At 34.6% G+C, this 20,013-nt stretch overlaps 1 annotated feature.

The window, feature by feature from the left end:
• Positions 1-14,708: 14,708 nt before the first annotated feature.
• Positions 14,709-19,483: a mobile genetic element.
• Between the last annotated feature and the right edge of the window lie 530 nt (positions 19,484-20,013).

Genomic DNA, 20,013 nt, shown 5'->3' with positions numbered 1-20,013 from the left:
GGTCAATAACTTAAAAATAGTCGACCATACAGGAGACATTCAGTCACTGTGGTTACTCCTTTTGATCATGACGATCGTAACAGTCGCTCAGTTTATATTAACGCTATATGTTAAGCATAACAAGATAATAAAGAAGCGTTATATAAACAGGGCAGAGAATAATTCGGATAAAATTTAAAAATAAAATAAAAAAAAAAAGATAGATGAATGCATAAAGAAATACTTTAATATTCATCTAATTAATTTACTTTAATATATATAAACATATTCAAAAAAAAAAAAACACACCCAAAATGTATTTTGAATTAAGATGATCTAAAATTTTTATTTTTAATATCAGAAAACAAGAATGAAAAAAAAAGGATTACTGAAGAAACCTTTTTAGGAGAGGCAACAATTTATAAAGTTCGATTGTACAGATAAATCCATATTATTCTTTAAATGGACTGGCAAGAAATAAAAAACGAGCTTAAAGAAATTAAAACGACTTTCGACAAGTCTTATAAATGCATGACACCAAATATAGAAGTGCAACAAGACACTCTCAACAAGCATGCGCAGATATTGGTAAGATGCTTTAATGAAGCACGCCAATTAATTCACAGAGAAAGGAAAAGATTAACAAAAAATCATTTATCACAAGCAGTAAAATTTCTAAACAGGTTCCGTGGGAACTTGTTAAACGTCAAGTACAGACATAACCTAAATATTACAATTCCAACGATTTTAAACACACCTATAGTGGCTGAGATCGGTGAGGATATCGAAAGTGTAGGAGAATCGGAAATAGAAATAAAAGAAGAGGATCTCCACGATCTTTCAATTCCAGCGGTAATAACATTACCCGAATTACTTGAAGAAGAACTTTCAGATTCAAATACTTCAAGTATACAGGAAACAGCCAAAATGACAGACTCTGCCGCAACATCAAGGGAATATGTGCGACAAATTTCGTCCACAATACCTGAGTTTGACGGCAAAAAGTTAAACTTAAATAGATTCCTCACGGCCCTCCGGCTAATATATCTGACAAAAGGAGATCAGGAGATGCTAGCGGTAGAGGTAATCAAGACAAAGATACTTGGTCCATTATCACACAAAGTTGAAAATGAAAAGACCATTATCGGTATAATAAATGTATTAAAAGCATCAGTTAAAGGCGAATCGCCCGATGTCATCAAAGCAAAAATGCTTAGTACACAACAGCGCGGCAAAACTGCAGCGCAATATACCACAGAGATAGAAAACCTACGTGGGTTGCTTGAAGCAGCCTATATAGATGATGGTTTAGATTCAAACAATGCAGAAAAATTCGCTACAAAGGAAGCCATATCTGCAATGACCAAGAATTGTGGGCACGATAAGCTCAAAACCATATTGGAAGCTGGAAATTTCAACACAATGAATAGCGTGATTGAAAAATACATACACTGCAGTACAGAAATGACCGACAATTCAAATAGTGTATTATTCTATAATAATAAAGGACACTATCGAGGTAATAATTACCGAGGAAATTACCAAAACAGAGGTAATGGCCGAGGAAATTATAACACATACAATAACAATTACAGAGGCCGAGGTGGTTACCATAGTGGAAACAGAGGAAGAGGTGGTAACCAAAATTATAATAGAGGTGGAGGTTACTCAAGAGGTAACCAAAACCATAACTATAAAACAAGTCATACCCACAATGTCCGAAACATACAATCGGAAAACTTACATGCCCCCTTGAGCGACAATCTACAGTAAAATTATACAAAATTAATCTCAATTTAAGCATTTTTATACGATTAAAGAATATGAGTACCAATTCATGGGTAACTCTTTTAATAGATACAGGTGCAGAAATTTCCCTGCTTAAAGGCAGAAACAATAATCTTAACGATTTAAATCCAAAAAACATAACAAATATATCAGGAATAGGGCAAGGGACAATTCAGTCTCTAGGTACACTACATTTAGAAATGTGTATTGCTAATGCAGCAATACCATATGAATTCCATATCGTACCTGACAATTTTCCTATACCAGGGGATGGTATAATTGGCTTGGATTTCATTAAGAAATACAATTGTATTTTGGAATTCCACGACCAAGAAGATTGGTTCACTTTGAGGCCCAAAAATTTCAGGAACATAAACATTCCTATTATACATTCACTAGATAACGAAATAATTTTGCCAGCTAGATCAGAAGTGATTCGAAAGATTCAGCTAACATCTACTGACACACATGTCCTCATCCCCAACCAGGAATTGCAACCTGGCATAATAATAGCAAGTGCACTCGTAAACACTCAGAACGTCTTGATTCGAATTATTAATACAACTGAAAAAGACGCTATAGTTAGCAGCGCAAATATAAAAAGCGAATCATTGGATGATTATGATGTATACAATGCAAATATAGAAAATAGTGCACAAAGAACTTCAGAAGTATTAAAACTTCTTAAATTTCCATCGTTATTCAAAAGCGATTTAACAAAATTATGCACCGAATATAGCGATATTTTTGGTCTAGAAACAGAAACCATATCAGCTTATAATTTTTACAAGCAAAAATTGAGATTAAATGACAAAACTCCAGTCTATATCAAAAACTATAAAATGCCAGAAAGTCAAAAGCCAGAAATTCAAAGGCAAGTTGACAAATTAATAAAAGATGGCATTGTCGAACCATCTATTTCAGAATATAACAGCCCACTTCTCTTGGTACCCAAGAAATCACTGCCTTACTCGGCGGAAAAGAGATGGCGATTAGTAGTCGATTATCGCCAAATCAACAAGAAACTGCTAGCAGATAAATTCCCACTTCCAAGAATAGAAGATATTCTTGATCAATTAGGTCGAGCAAAATATTTCTCGTGCCTAGACCTGAGGTCGGGATTTCATCAAATAGAACTAGACGAAAGGTCAAGAAATATAACATCATTCTCAATTTCAACAGGAGCATACCGCTACACGCGATTACCATTTGGTTTAAAAATAGCCCCAAATTCTTTCCAAAGAATGATGACCCTTGCATTTTCAGGCTTAACGCCTTCGCAAGCATTTCTGTATATGGACGATTTAGTAGTCATAGGCTGTTCTGAAAAGCACATGCTTAAAAATCTAACCGACGTTTTCAAATTATGTAGGCAACATAATTTAAAACTACATCCAGAAAAATGCACTTTCTTTATGAAAGAGGTTACTTATTTAGGTCACAAGTGTACTGACAAAGGTATATTGCCAGATGACTCTAAATATGAGGTAATAAAAAATTACCCCAAACCAATAAACGCAGATGAAGCTAGACGATTCGTGGCATTTTGCAATTATTACAGAAGATTTATTAAGAACTTTTCTGAGAAATCACGCCATTTAACGAGGCTTTGTAAAAAGAATGTTCCATTTGAATGGACAAGCGAATGTCATGATGCATTCGAATATCTCAAAAGGGAATTAATGAAACCAACACTCCTTCAGTACCCTGATTTCAGCAAACAATTTTGCATAACCACAGATGCTAGTAAACAAGCATGTGGAGCGGTACTATCTCAAGACCATAACGGTCAACAGCTACCAGTGGCATACGCTTCAAGAAGCTTTACAAAAGGCGAAAGTAATAAGTCCACTACAGAGCAGGAGCTAGCAGCTATTCACTGGGCAATAAATCACTTCAGACCATACGTATATGGTAGACATTTCTTAGTACAAAGTGACCCAAGTTCAAAATTAACCAGAATGAGACTAGACTTGGAGGAGTTTGAATTCACAGTAGAATACCCCAAGGGGAAAGATAATCATGTTGCAGACGCTTTGTCCCGAATAACCATCGGAGAACTTAAAGCGATGAATAGACAGATACTAAAGGTCACAACAAGATCTACAACAAGACAGAAAACAAGACCTGCGCAGGTGAAAAATTGCATGAACCAAATAAGAAAGAAAATATAAAAATGCCCAATATCTATCAGGTAATCAATAATATTGATGCCAAAAAATACGTTATACTCAAAATAGACAAACATAAGTGCTTGTTAAAAAGAGGAAAACACATTATAACACGTTTTGATATGACTAATTTTTATTCTAATGAAATAATCGATTTAGATCAATTCTTTCAAAGGCTTAATGAAGAAGCAAGAATAAATAGCATCATTCAAACACAATTGTCACCAAGTGAACAAATCTTCGAATTTGTCACTATAAAGAATTTTAAAGAAAAGGGCAATAAAATACTAAAAAACTTAAAAATAGCGCTATTAAACAAGGTGACTAAGATAGATAAAAATGATAAGGTTCAAATAAAAGCAATACTGTCTAAATATCATGATGATCCGTCAGAAGGAGGCCGTTCAGGAATTTCTAGAACCCTGAGGAAAATAAAAAACTATTATTATTGGCCACAAATGACAAAGGCAATAAGTAAAACATGTTTAAAATGTCAACAAGCCAAGACTACAAAACATACTAAAACACCGTTGACAATAACAGAAACGCCAGCAACAGCATTTGATATAGTTTTGATAGATACCATTGGTCCACTGTCAAGATCAGAAAACGGAAATGAGTATGCTGTTACTATCATTTGCGATTTAACAAAATATTTGGTAACGGTACCTATTCCAAATAAAAGTGCAAGATCAGTTGCTAAGGCTGTATTCGAAAATTTTATTCTAAAGTACGGTCCAATGAAAACAATCATAATGGACATGGGAACGGAATATAAAAACCAAATTATAGACGACCTGTGCAAATATATGAAGATAAAAAACATTACTTCAACAGCACACCATCACCAGACATTAGGAACAATAGAACGAAGTCACAGAACTTTCAACGAGTATGTTCGCTCATATATATCTGTTGACAAAACCGATTGGGATATATGGATACAATATTTTACTTATTGTTTCAACACAACACCATCGGTAGTTCATGATTATTGTCCATATGAATTAGTATTTGGAAGATTACCAAGACAATTCACAGATTTTAACAGGATAGACAGAATAGATCCTATTTACAACATGGATGACTATTCAAAAGAAGTTAAGCTAAGATTAGAAATAGCATATAGAAGAGCTAAAAATATGTTAGACAAGGCAAAAGCCGATAGAAAAATAAAATATGATAGAAATATTAGTAATTTTGAATTAAAAATAGGAGATAAGATATTACTTAAAAACGAAACGGGTCATAAACTTATTATTATAATATTATAATAATTATTTAGGACCATATTTAGTTTCAGAAACAGGAGATAATGACAACATTACAATTATAGGAAATAAAAATAAAAAACAGATAGTCCATAAAGATAGGTTAAAAATGTTAAATTCATAATACATTTTGTTAGGTTGGCCAACCACAAATAAAAAACTAATAAAAACATTATAATACAAAACTTTTTTAATATCTCTTTACTCATTCATTTCAAATGTTAATATACATTGAAAAAGAAAAAAAAAAAAAAAAAAACAATTTATTATATACTTGAAAATAACTTCATATTATTACGTTATTTTTCAAAAGGAGGGAGATGTAGTACTATATACGAACATAATAATAACAATAATAATAATAATACAATAATAATAATATTAATAATAATTATAATATGAATAAGTAAACTTAGGATCACCCTAGATCCTTAGGTCCATCCTAATCCTAAATATGCGAATTCAGCATGTGCGCTTTTAGGGGTCGCACTCGACTCCCATTGGTTATCGAGTATGATCTTCATACATACATATTGCAGAATTTGCTAGTGTCAGCACTTGACTGTCACGAGCTATCTGCCTGTAGACCACACCAAGTTCAGTTATGAATCAGGAATAGATCAGGAATGTACACATGCTGAATAAAAACCAAATAAAGATAAATATGACCGATTGCGTTTTGACTCCTATTTAACTACAATTAGCTTTCAAAGCAAACGGTCGTGTTTTTTTTTGCGCCCCGAATTTTTATTTTGTGTTTGTCAAACCAGCCGTGGCTTTTAATAATCTTCTTTAATTATCATATATCTGAAACATAATTATTTAAGATCCGTTCGCTTCGCGAGTGATTCTGATTTGTGCAGTAGTTTAAACAAATATACAAAGTATTTTGCAATTTTCGTCTTTGTGTTTTGTTTACTCTCCCTTTTGTGCGTTGTTCGCAGTGCTGTTTGGTGTTGTTTATTGCATGCACATAAACTGCACTTTTCGCTCTCACTCTCTCGCTCTCACTCTCACTCTCTCGCTCTTTCGCTCTCACTTTCTCGCTCTTTCACTCTACCACACAAAATCTAAATTTCTCAGCGTGCCGACTGCTCTCGTGCTGCTGCTCGCTTGAAAGTTTTGATCTTGTGTTTTCGCTGGTGGTAGGCTGCCTTAGGCCCCGCAACCACGGGCAAATGATCAACAGGACTCCACAACTGATCAGCTGTCAATCGAAGCAAATCCGCATATGTTGCTGAGATCGACAGCTAAAAAAGATTCGGAGCAATCCGTCTGGGTGTAGTTTTCATTGGCATATTGTGTTACGGTGCTCTGTCTGTGCTAAATTGCAGATATTGCATTAATTTATTGTATTATGTTTTGGATAAGTAGTTGGCTATTGGGGAAGTAGTACGTTTCCCCGAAAAGCTTTGTAGTTTTCTGTAGTCTAGGGTGTAGAAGTTTTTCGTGAGTGGTTAGGATTAATTCTTCAAATTCTGCATAAATGGCTATGTGTTTAGTAAAATCATGCTACATAAGATTCTGGTATATTTAGTGTTTATAGTCTGTTTATGTGCGGCTTGAATGATCCCGAAATCTGCGTCATTGTTCGGCTTTTTCCCTGAGCATATTATCGCAATAAATCTGAGTTATGTGTTTTTTGAAATACTTGGTTATTTTAATGTCTGGTGGTCCCTTCAAATATATCACCTGTCTGTTGAGTGTGTTTATAGGTCTTATGTAATAAAGATGAAGTCACTATTATCTTCTTCTACCCTATGTTGGGTCTGTTCGCTCAGGTATGTCTTCTCGAGATTTATTTCTCTTTATATACATTATGTAAAAATCAAATTCGGATCTTTCATACGGTACAACCATCTTAGTGGTTGATGGTCACTGGATATTTCAAAGTGTCGCCCAAGTAGGTAGTGTCGGAAAGTCTTGTGTCGCCCATACAATGGCCAAGAGTTCTTTCTCATTTGCGTTGTAATTGACCTCGTGTTCATTAAGCGTTCGGTTAATGTAACTAAGAGGGTGTCTTGTGAGAGTACTGCTCCTGAAGCGACATCACTTGCGTCTGTGCGTAAAATAAATTTCTTTGTAAAGTCGGGTACTTTAAGAATTGGGTCTTCTAATATTAGATATATAAATTTTTTAAATGCTGGGTCATATTCTGGGTTGGTAGTATCAATTTTCATAAACTTTTTTAAACATTTAGTCATGGGTTCGGCTTCGTCAGCAAAGTTTAGAATAAATTAACGGTCAGTCCAAGAAAAGCTTTTATTTCTATTGGATTAGTGGGAATTGAATATTTTTTAATGGCTTTAATCTTTTCAGGACTTGGTTTTATTCCGTCTGGTGTTAGAACATCTCCTAAAATTGTGGTTTCATGCTTGAGAAAACACTCACTCGTAAACACTCAGAACGTCTTGATTCGAATTATTAATACAACTGAAAAAGACGCTATAGTTAGCAGCGCAAATATAAAAAGCGAATCATTGGATGATTATGATGTATACAATGCAAATATAGAAAATAGTGCACAAAGAACTTCAGAAGTATTAAAACTTCTTAAATTTCCATCGTTATTCAAAAGCGATTTAACAAAATTATGCACCGAATATAGCGATATTTTTGGTCTAGAAACAGAAACCATATCAGCTTATAATTTTTACAAGCAAAAATTGAGATTAAATGACAAAACTCCAGTCTATATCAAAAACTATAAAATGCCAGAAAGTCAAAAGCCAGAAATTCAAAGGCAAGTTGACAAATTAATAAAAGATGGCATTGTCGAACCATCTATTTCAGAATATAACAGCCCACTTCTCTTGGTACCCAAGAAATCACTGCCTTACTCGGCGGAAAAGAGATGGCGATTAGTAGTCGATTATCGCCAAATCAACAAGAAACTGCTAGCAGATAAATTCCCACTTCCAAGAATAGAAGATATTCTTGATCAATTAGGTCGAGCAAAATATTTCTCGTGCCTAGACCTGAGGTCGGGATTTCATCAAATAGAACTAGACGAAAGGTCAAGAAATATAACATCATTCTCAATTTCAACAGGAGCATACCGCTACACGCGATTACCATTTGGTTTAAAAATAGCCCCAAATTCTTTCCAAAGAATGATGACCCTTGCATTTTCAGGCTTAACGCCTTCGCAAGCATTTCTGTATATGGACGATTTAGTAGTCATAGGCTGTTCTGAAAAGCACATGCTTAAAAATCTAACCGACGTTTTCAAATTATGTAGGCAACATAATTTAAAACTACATCCAGAAAAATGCACTTTCTTTATGAAAGAGGTTACTTATTTAGGTCACAAGTGTACTGACAAAGGTATATTGCCAGATGACTCTAAATATGAGGTAATAAAAAATTACCCCAAACCAATAAACGCAGATGAAGCTAGACGATTCGTGGCATTTTGCAATTATTACAGAAGATTTATTAAGAACTTTTCTGAGAAATCACGCCATTTAACGAGGCTTTGTAAAAAGAATGTTCCATTTGAATGGACAAGCGAATGTCATGATGCATTCGAATATCTCAAAAGGGAATTAATGAAACCAACACTCCTTCAGTACCCTGATTTCAGCAAACAATTTTGCATAACCACAGATGCTAGTAAACAAGCATGTGGAGCGGTACTATCTCAAGACCATAACGGTCAACAGCTACCAGTGGCATACGCTTCAAGAAGCTTTACAAAAGGCGAAAGTAATAAGTCCACTACAGAGCAGGAGCTAGCAGCTATTCACTGGGCAATAAATCACTTCAGACCATACGTATATGGTAGACATTTCTTAGTACAAAGTGACCCAAGTTCAAAATTAACCAGAATGAGACTAGACTTGGAGGAGTTTGAATTCACAGTAGAATACCCCAAGGGGAAAGATAATCATGTTGCAGACGCTTTGTCCCGAATAACCATCGGAGAACTTAAAGCGATGAATAGACAGATACTAAAGGTCACAACAAGATCTACAACAAGACAGAAAACAAGACCTGCGCAGGTGAAAAATTGCATGAACCAAATAAGAAAGAAAATATAAAAATGCCCAATATCTATCAGGTAATCAATAATATTGATGCCAAAAAATACGTTATACTCAAAATAGACAAACATAAGTGCTTGTTAAAAAGAGGAAAACACATTATAACACGTTTTGATATGACTAATTTTTATTCTAATGAAATAATCGATTTAGATCAATTCTTTCAAAGGCTTAATGAAGAAGCAAGAATAAATAGCATCATTCAAACACAATTGTCACCAAGTGAACAAATCTTCGAATTTGTCACTATAAAGAATTTTAAAGAAAAGGGCAATAAAATACTAAAAAACTTAAAAATAGCGCTATTAAACAAGGTGACTAAGATAGATAAAAATGATAAGGTTCAAATAAAAGCAATACTGTCTAAATATCATGATGATCCGTCAGAAGGAGGCCGTTCAGGAATTTCTAGAACCCTGAGGAAAATAAAAAACTATTATTATTGGCCACAAATGACAAAGGCAATAAGTAAAACATGTTTAAAATGTCAACAAGCCAAGACTACAAAACATACTAAAACACCGTTGACAATAACAGAAACGCCAGCAACAGCATTTGATATAGTTTTGATAGATACCATTGGTCCACTGTCAAGATCAGAAAACGGAAATGAGTATGCTGTTACTATCATTTGCGATTTAACAAAATATTTGGTAACGGTACCTATTCCAAATAAAAGTGCAAGATCAGTTGCTAAGGCTGTATTCGAAAATTTTATTCTAAAGTACGGTCCAATGAAAACAATCATAATGGACATGGGAACGGAATATAAAAACCAAATTATAGACGACCTGTGCAAATATATGAAGATAAAAAACATTACTTCAACAGCACACCATCACCAGACATTAGGAACAATAGAACGAAGTCACAGAACTTTCAACGAGTATGTTCGCTCATATATATCTGTTGACAAAACCGATTGGGATATATGGATACAATATTTTACTTATTGTTTCAACACAACACCATCGGTAGTTCATGATTATTGTCCATATGAATTAGTATTTGGAAGATTACCAAGACAATTCACAGATTTTAACAGGATAGACAGAATAGATCCTATTTACAACATGGATGACTATTCAAAAGAAGTTAAGCTAAGATTAGAAATAGCATATAGAAGAGCTAAAAATATGTTAGACAAGGCAAAAGCCGATAGAAAAATAAAATATGATAGAAATATTAGTAATTTTGAATTAAAAATAGGAGATAAGATATTACTTAAAAACGAAACGGGTCATAAACTTATTATTATAATATTATAATAATTATTTAGGACCATATTTAGTTTCAGAAACAGGAGATAATGACAACATTACAATTATAGGAAATAAAAATAAAAAACAGATAGTCCATAAAGATAGGTTAAAAATGTTAAATTCATAATACATTTTGTTAGGTTGGCCAACCACAAATAAAAAACTAATAAAAACATTATAATACAAAACTTTTTTAATATCTCTTTACTCATTCATTTCAAATGTTAATATACATTGAAAAAGAAAAAAAAAAAAAAAAAAACAATTTATTATATACTTGAAAATAACTTCATATTATTACGTTATTTTTCAAAAGGAGGGAGATGTAGTACTATATACGAACATAATAATAACAATAATAATAATAATACAATAATAATAATATTAATAATAATTATAATATGAATAAGTAAACTTAGGATCACCCTAGATCCTTAGGTCCATCCTAATCCTAAATATGCGAATTCAGCATGTGCGCTTTTAGGGGTCGCACTCGACTCCCATTGGTTATCGAGTATGATCTTCATACATACATATTGCAGAATTTGCTAGTGTCAGCACTTGACTGTCACGAGCTATCTGCCTGTAGACCACACCAAGTTCAGTTATGAATCAGGAATAGATCAGGAATGTACACATGCTGAATAAAAACCAAATAAAGATAAATATGACCGATTGCGTTTTGACTCCTATTTAACTACAATTAGCTTTCAAAGCAAACGGTCGTGTTTTTTTTTGCGCCCCGAATTTTTATTTTGTGTTTGTCAAACCAGCCGTGGCTTTTAATAATCTTCTTTAATTATCATATATCTGAAACATAATTATTTAAGATCCGTTCGCTTCGCGAGTGATTCTGATTTGTGCAGTAGTTTAAACAAATATACAAAGTATTTTGCAATTTTCGTCATTGTGTTTTGTTTACTCTCCCTTTTGTGCGTTGTTCGCAGTGCTGTTTGGTGTTGTTTATTGCATGCACATAAACTGCACTTTTCGCTCTCACTTTCTCGCTCTCACTCTCACTCTCTCGCTCTTTCGCTCTCACTTTCTCGCTCTTTCACTCTACCACACAAAATCTAAATTTCTCAGCGTGCCGACTGCTCTCGTGCTGCTGCTCGCTTGAAAGTTTTGATCTTGTGTTTTCGCTGGTGGTAGGCTGCCTTAGGCCCCGCAACCACGGGCAAATGATCAACAGGACTCCACAACTGATCAGCTGTCAATCGAAGCAAATCCGCATATGTTGCTGAGATCGACAGCTAAAAAAGATTCGGAGCAATCCGTCTGGGTGTAGTTTTCATTGGCATATTGTGTTACGGTGCTCTGTCTGTGCTAAATTGCAGATATTGCATTAATTTATTGTATTATGTTTTGGATAAGTAGTTGGCTATTGGGGAAGTAGTACGTTTCCCCGAAAAGCTTTGTAGTTTTCTGTAGTCTAGGGTGTAGAAGTTTTTCGTGAGTGGTTAGGATTAATTCTTCAAATTCTGCATAAATGGCTATGTGTTTAGTAAAATCATGCTACATAAGATTCTGGTATATTTAGTGTTTATAGTCTGTTTATGTGCGGCTTGAATGATCCCGAAATCTGCGTCATTGTTCGGCTTTTTCCCTGAGCATATTATCGCAATAAATCTGAGTTATGTGTTTTTTGAAATACTTGGTTATTTTAATGTCTGGTGGTCCCTTCAAATATATCACCTGTCTGTTGAGTGTGTTTATAGGTCTTATGTAATAAAGATGAAGTCACTATTATCTTCTTCTACCCTATGTTGGGTCTGTTCGCTCAGGTATGTCTTCTCGAGATTTATTTCTCTTTATATACATTATGTAAAAATCAAATTCGGATCTTTCATACGGTACAACCATCTTAGTGGTTGATGGTCACTGGATATTTCAAAGTGTCGCCCAAGTAGGTAGTGTCGGAAAGTCTTGTGTCGCCCATACAATGGCCAAGAGTTCTTTCTCATTTGCGTTGTAATTGACCTCGTGTTCATTAAGCGTTCGGTTAATGTAACTAAGAGGGTGTCTTGTGAGAGTACTGCTCCTGAAGCGACATCACTTGCGTCTGTGCGTAAAATAAATTTCTTTGTAAAGTCGGGTACTTTAAGAATTGGGTCTTCTAATATTAGATATATAAATTTTTTAAATGCTGGGTCATATTCTGGGTTGGTAGTATCAATTTTCATAAACTTTTTTAAACATTTAGTCATGGGTTCGGCTTCGTCAGCAAAGTTTAGAATAAATTAACGGTCAGTCCAAGAAAAGCTTTTATTTCTATTGGATTAGTGGGAATTGAATATTTTTTAATGGCTTTAATCTTTTCAGGACTTGGTTTTATTCCGTCTGGTGTTAGAACATCTCCTAAAATTGTGGTTTCATGCTTGAGAAACTCACACTTGGCAAGCTGTAATTTAAGGTTGGCATTTCGAAAACTAGCCTGAGCGATTGTAGGTGCTCATCAAGGGATGTCGAAAGACAATTATGTCGTCCAGGTACACAAGACTGTGTTTATTTAAGAGAGAGGAGAGAGGTCGTAGAATGTCATTCATGCACCGTTGAAAGGTGGCTGTTGCGTTTTTTAATCCGAATGGCATGCGCGAATATTCATAATGACCGTGCTTGGTGGAAAAGGCTGTCTCTGAAACTGATTCTGGGTCCATCTCGATCTGGTAAAAACTCTTTGCCAGGACTAAAGTTGTGAAATAATTACATCTGTCTAGCTTTCCTACACTTTCGTCCATGTTTGGGATTGGGTGTCTCCTACTGTTATTTCGTTTATTTTTCCCTGTTGTTTGACCTCTTGTTTATAAGCCTTTGGGTAACTGTATAATTTAGAATAAATGGGTAGATTATGCTTTGTATTGATGGTATTGATTAGTAAATGTCAACTTGTCACCTTCATGGTTCTGTATGTCATGGTATTGCTGCAGGAGTCCTAGTCTATTATGTAGTATATACGAACATAATAATAACAATAATAATAATAATTATGATAATAATATTAATAATAATTATAATATGAATAAGTAAACTTAGGACCACCCTAGATCCTTAGGTCCATCCTAATCCTAAATATGCGAATTCAGCATGTGCGCTTTTAGGGGTCGCACTCGACTCCCAATGGTTATCGAGTATGAACTTCATACATACATATTGCAGAATTTGCTAGTGTTAGCACTTGGCTGTCACGAGCGATCTGCCTGTAGACCACACCACGTTCAGTTATGAATCAGGAATAGATCAGGAATGTACACATGCTGAATAAAAACCAAATAAAGATAAATATGACCGATTGCGTTTTGACTCCTATTTAACTACATGGCGACCGTGACAGGACCGTCATAAGTGCAAGCACTGAACGTGAGAGGATCAGCATGCCTGGCATTCGATGCTTATCCACCAAGACGGCGGCAATTATGGAGAAACAGCGATCTGAGTGAGTAGAGTGTTAGTGTGAAGGGTAAAAACAGGGGCGGAGTTCGAAATAAAGCAAAAAAGAGAATAGCGCACATAAAGTGGCTATTATATACGAACACTCCACCGCCCCAATGGTCGAAAGCTAAAAAACTACAAGCTGAGCTAGACCACTGTGTCGAATATCTTAAGAAAAAAATCCCCACCACACTCTCTCACTCAGAAAAATAAATAAAATCGTTAACAATTAACAAAATTAATATTACACAAAATATTGTAACATTGAGCGGAACTTTTTCTGCCCGATGAGAAGAATGGCCCGTAAAGCCATACACCAATTAGGCAGGAAAATGTAACAATATATATATACAAAAAAAAAAAATGAAAACAACATATTTTTAAAGTAAAATAATCCACAACCCAAAAATAAGAAAAAATTATATTGTAAATTAAATATATACAAAAATGGGTTGGTTTGGATCTGACGATAGTCAGACAAAAGATAATACGGCCAATGTGGTCAATAACTTAAAAATAGTCGACCATACAGAAGACATTCAGTCACTGTGGTTACTCCTTTTGATCATGACGATCGTAACAGTCGCTCAGTTTATATTAACGCTATATGTTAAGCATAACAAGATAATAAAGAAGCGTTATATAAACAGGGCAGAGAATAATTCGGATAAAATTTAAAAATAAAATAAAAAAAAAAGATAGATGAATGCATAAAGAAATACTTTAATATTCATCTAATTAATTTACTTTAATATATATAAATGTAGGGGTATTATATATCCTCTTAATTAACTAAAACACACAAAGGCAGGAGTTGGACTCTTTGATTTATTTGTTACTTTCCGTGTTCAGCTTTAGCATTCGACTGACTCCCTCTCCGTTTGCGATCTGCCTCTATGCTTGTTGCTACAAGCATTAAAAACCTATCATTTTTCAATACCTTCTCTATTTCATATGGACCCTTATGTTTAGGTATTAGCTTTCTAGCAACTCCTCCTGTACTATCGAAATTCTTAACCATAATGTAATCTCCTACTTTGTACTGCGTACTTTCTTTTCTCTTATTATTATATCTTTTTTCATTATCCCTCTGTGCTTTTAATTGCGATTCCGATCCTTTTCTTCTAATTTCTTTCAAGTCTCTAATTTCACTAACATTATCTAACTCTTCTAATTTTTGTCTTAATTCATCAACAACTTTTCCCTTTTGTTCAATTCCAAACAACATCTTGCTGGGAGATTGCGCTACACTTCTTTGTTTGGTATTATTCAGAGAAAATTCTACGTCTTCAATAACTGCATCCCAATGCAATCCCTTTTCAATGTCTGTTAATTTAGCTATCATAGGACCTACTATTCTATTGACTCTTTCCACCTGTCCATTGGCCTGGGGTGAACCTGTCGCTATCTTTATGTGTTTAATATTATACTCTCCCATAAATTTTGCAAAATCTTCGGATGTAAAGCAGGTCCCCCTATCTGATACTATAAATTTCGGCCTGCTATATGATCTAAAATAATCCTTTAACGCTAGAATCACTTCCTTTGTGTTCGTTGTTTTTGTTGCGTATAACCTAACATATTTAGTGAATCCATCTATTATTACAAACAGATGTTTCTTTATTCTACCGTTATCTACTGGTCCGTAATGATCGATGTGTATTATCTCAAACGGCACATTTCCCTTTGGGATGCTATGCAGCATTCCTTCTTCTTTTCCCGACTTCGGTGAAAATGCCACACATCTCAAACAATTTCCTATATGCCTAACAACTTTTTCTTTCATATTCGAAAACCAATAAATCTTACCAATAGCATCTATAACCTTATCTCTCCCTAAGTGACCTAATTCATTGTGATATTTATATAAAATTTTTTCTACCATTTCTTCTGGTACACAAAACAACAATCTTCCACCGTTTGCCTTCCTATAAAGTACACCATTTCTCATTTCAAAAATTTTATCTTCCGTTTTCTCTAACTTTTTCCTAATATCTTTCAACTTTTCATCTCTTGCTTGACAAATAATTAAATTATCTTCAAAAGTATTAGTTTCTATCACTAATATGTTCATATTTCTGCTCAATGCATCCACATGTTGCATATGCTTTCCTGCTTTATGAACTACCTCGAAATCGTACTCTAATAGTTCTAATGCCCACCTCGCAATCCTAGGGTTTAATTCTACTTTATTTAACGCTAGACTTAATGCGTTGCAATCCGTAACAATTTGAAATCTCTTTCCTTGTACATTCTAAAGCTTCTTAATGCATAAACGATGGCCAATGTTTCAAGTTCAAAACAATGATATTTGGCCTCATCCTTTGTTGTGGCTTTCGAGTAATAAAATATAGGGTGCCATTTCATATCCTCTTTCTTTTGCAATAACACTGCACCAAAACCTTGTGCACTTGCATCTGTATGTAACTCTATTTCATCCTTATAACAATATAACCCTAACACTGGAGCTTCCACTAACTTTTTTTTAAGTGTCTCAAAACATTCTAACTCTTTTTCTTCAAACGAAAATTCTTTATCTTTCTTTAATAAGTCATATAAAGGTTTTGCAATCGTTGAAAAACCCTTAATAAATCTTCTAAAATATGAACACAATCCTAAAAAGCTTCTGACACCGTACTCCTTATCTGGTACTGGAAAATCTCTAATTGCTTCTATTCATTTGTCATTGGCCTGTATTCCCTTACTTGTTATTAAAAATCCTAAATATTGTACACTCGATTGCAGAAACTCACATTTATCCATTCTCAGCTCTAATTTGTTCCTCGTCAACCTGTCAAAAACTTCCCTAAGTACTTCCATATGTTCCTTAATTCCTTTGCTAGCTATCATAATGTCATCCATATATATAATAACTTTATCCTGCCTTATCATATCCTCGAAAATTCTATTAATAAATCTCTGAAAGACCGCCGGTGCATTTTTCAGCCCCATTGGCATCCTTAAAAATTCAAACTGTCCTAAAGGCGTCATAAAAGATGTATATTTCATTGATTCCTTATTTACAAAAACATGAAAGTATCCATGTTTAAGATCTAACTTCGAGAATATCGTTTTATTTACTAATCTATCCAACAGATCATCAATCAATGGTAAAGGATAATTATCTTTGACCATTGTTTTGTTAAGTTTTCTGTAATCAACACATAATCTTAGGTCTCCTGTTTTCTTTTTCACTAACACTATCGGAGATGCATACTCTGAATCACTCGGTTTAATAATTCCGTTTTTTAGATATTCATCTAAGATAATCTGCAGCTTTTCTTTTTCAGTATATGCTAATCTTCTAGGAGAACAACTAAACGGTTTTAGGTCATTTAATCTTAGTTGTATTTCGCACCGAATTTCCGGTTCATTCGGTCTTTCTTTATTAACATAACAGTTTTCTACAAACTCAATAAATTGACATTTTATACTATGATCCACCTGATCACCTATTTTGTAATCAATTGAGTCGTCTATTACATTAATTTCAAACATTTCCCTCTCCACTTTGCTTATTTCAGCATTGACAGCTTTCTCTAATTTATTTTTAACCGTGTCACTACTCATTTGACTTTTACTACTACCTTGACTAACACTATCGCTAACTGTTTTATTATTGTTGTACATATTTTCTTCCTTTAACATTTTATCGCTTTTCTTGTTACATCGACTTTCAATTTTATCCACTGTAATCATTTTCAAGGTGTCCAGATTCAAGATTAAATTACATGCTTCCATAAAATCTCTTCCCAATACTACATCATGATTCATAGACTCGTTTGCCACCATTATTAAATTAAAGTGTATTTTATTCAAATTTTTCATAATGTAACACAATATTTTTCCATATGTTTTCAAGGGACTTTTGTTTAATCCGTAAAATGAACTTAAAACTGGTACTCCAATAACATCTTTGGGTACTTTACTAATTTTTATGAACGAAATGGGGCTTCCCGTGTCTATGAGGCATGCTGTAATAAATTTTGATTTAGCATTGTTCATAAAATTAATTTCAAAATATCTTACGTAATTGTTTTCATCCCCATTTTTGTTTTTTAGGCACTTTGCTGCAAAGTGCCCCATCTCACCACAGGCATAGCATGACCCTTTTTCGCGCTTTGGCTTCCTGCACTCTTTGGCCCAGTGTCCCTTCGAATTACAATTGAAACAACGCAAGAGTGTGCTGCTATTATTGTTCACCGATGCCACCTTCTTGTCTGCTTCATCCACTTTCGGTAGTTTCACTTCCGCAAATGCCTTCTTTATGTGCTGGATATCTTCAAAGCATTGGATACGGGCTTGGTTACGTAGCATTTGATTCGGAATACCTTCAATGAGGAGCGCCACCAATTCATCCTTATCCATGTTTATTCCATGTGCAAGCATCACCTTATCGTCTGCATAAGCAACAAAGCTTTCGCTCGCTGTCCACTTTCGTTCCTCAAATTTTCGCCTTGTTTCTAACTTCGACTTCCTCTCACCAAACATTGATATTAGCTCAGCCGCCAACTGCTCCGTTGGTAGCAATACACGTTCTGGGTCTGCATGCAACCACATGCATGCTTTTCCTTTTATCTTACTGACAATCAACATCTTTATATACGGTTCCTTTATTCCATAAACGCTGGCTATGTTTTTCACCTGTAAGATCCATTTGCGCGCACATGTATCTCCCGAAAATTCATTTACTGCCTCGGTTGCCATACGCAATAATAAATCCATATTTTGCACAGCTTGTCCCACTGTATTTCGTTTATTCTTGCCACATTCTTTGTTCATTTTCTCACCGCCGCCGTCTTCGCTGTCGCAAACTTCGTTTTCGTCGCTATTCCCGTCGCCGCTGTTGTTGTTGCGGGCGCCGTCTTCACTGTTGTTCTTGTAACTGCGTATCCCGCTTTTGTCGTCATATTCGCCGTTACTTTTGTCGTTGCGCACAGTGCTCTTCTCATCGCCGTCTTCGTTGCTATCTCCAGCTTCGCTGTCACTTTCGTCGTCTTTATGCTCTCCGTCTTTTCCGTTATTTCTTTTTCCTTTTTGAACATTATTATTGCTGCTTCCGTCGAAATCTTCTTCCTCGCTTTTTAATAATAATTTTAATTGATTTCGCTTTTCGTTTGTTAAATTATTTAAACGCAAAATCAATTCTCTTTTTGTTCCCGTGGTTGGTTCTTTTACTTCACTCAACCATCCTTTCAATTGCGCCGTCGATGCATTGCTTATATTCATTTTTTTTTTCTCTTTGGCTCGTGATCGGCCCACTTCTGATATTGTAGGGGTATTATATATCCTCTTAATTAACTAAAACACACAAAGGCAGGAGTTGGACTCTTTGATTTATTTGTTACTTTCCGTGTTCAGCTTTAGCATTCGACTGACTCCCTCTCCGTTTGCGATCTGCCTCTATGCTTGTTGCTACAGGGCCGATGTTGCGAAACAGAGAGAATGCCACCCGAAAGCGAACAAGTACTTAATGTTTATATACTATGTTGCTATTATGAACTGAACTTATGTATGTGTACCTCTAGCCTACTACATAAACATATTCAAAAAAAAAAAAAAACACACCCAAAATGTATTTTGAATTAAGATGATCTAAAATTTTTATTTTTAATATCAGAAAACAAGAATGAAAAAAAAGGATTACTGAAGAAACCTTTTTGGGAGAGGCAACAATTTATAAAGTTCGATTGTACAGATAAATCCATATTATTCTTTAAATGGACTGGCAAGAAATAAAAAACGAGCTTAAAGAAATTAAAACGACTTTCGACAAGTCTTATAAATGCATGACACCAAATATAGAAGTGCAACAAGACACTCTCAACAAGCATGCGCAGATATTGGTAAGATGCTTTAATGAAGCACGCCAATTAATTCACAGAGAAAGGAAAAGATTAACAAAAAATCATTTATCACAAGCAGTAAAATTTCTAAACAGGTTCCGTGGGAACTTGTTAAACGTCAAGTACAGACATAACCTAAATATTACAATTCCAACGATTTTAAACACACCTATAGTGGCTGAGATCGGTGAGGATATCGAAAGTGTAGGAGAATCGGAAAT

This window comes from Drosophila melanogaster, chromosome 2R (genome assembly GCF_000001215.4).
Source record: "Drosophila melanogaster chromosome 2R".
Classification (NCBI taxonomy): domain Eukaryota; kingdom Metazoa; phylum Arthropoda; class Insecta; order Diptera; family Drosophilidae; genus Drosophila; species Drosophila melanogaster.
Note: the sequence above shows the minus strand (reverse complement) of the source record. Positions and strands in the feature narration are given on the sequence as shown.